Source organism: Oryx dammah, unplaced genomic scaffold (genome assembly GCF_014754425.2).
Source record: "Oryx dammah isolate SB20612 unplaced genomic scaffold, SCBI_Odam_1.1 HiC_scaffold_2274, whole genome shotgun sequence".
In the NCBI taxonomy this organism is placed as follows: Eukaryota; Metazoa; Chordata; class Mammalia; order Artiodactyla; family Bovidae; genus Oryx; species Oryx dammah.
The window spans coordinates 3,139-3,567 of NW_024072365.1; the positions used below are offsets into that span (position 1 = coordinate 3,139).

The following is a 429-nucleotide window of genomic DNA, read 5'->3' on the forward strand; positions in this document are numbered from 1 at the left end:
CCCACACAGAAACCTCTGCTACCTAACTTTCAGATATTTCTTCACTGAAGTGAATTTCACAATTTGTGTTGTATTTCATACTTTATAAGTTTTAATAAGATGCTATATATAAATTCTATATCATTAAAACTAGAAAAATTTTAATAAAACTAAATAAAACTTAGTAAGAGAATATACACTTTTGTCCCAAACATCCTATGTGGGCTTCTTGCAAACCATCCTACTTTTAAGCATGTGACCATCATTACAAAATTTTAGCTATTAAACCAGCCCACATATTATAACTTTAGCTCACTGACTAAAAGAATTTTAAAATTTGTGCCCAAAGTACTCTTGAAAGTATCACTTATTTCTTAGAGAAAACTGATATATATATATACACACACACACACACACACACACATATATATATATATATATATATATATA

General features: G+C 27.5%; 1 protein-coding gene across 1 annotated transcript in view; it reads left to right on the plus strand.

Annotated features, from left to right (window-relative positions):
- LOC120859669 (rho GTPase-activating protein 20-like) overlaps nucleotides 1-429 on the plus strand; it is a gene marked incomplete at its 5' end in the record, with an annotated part of 2,346 nt that overhangs the window by 1,573 nt on the left and 344 nt on the right. The gene's annotated exons all lie outside the window — the stretch shown is intronic.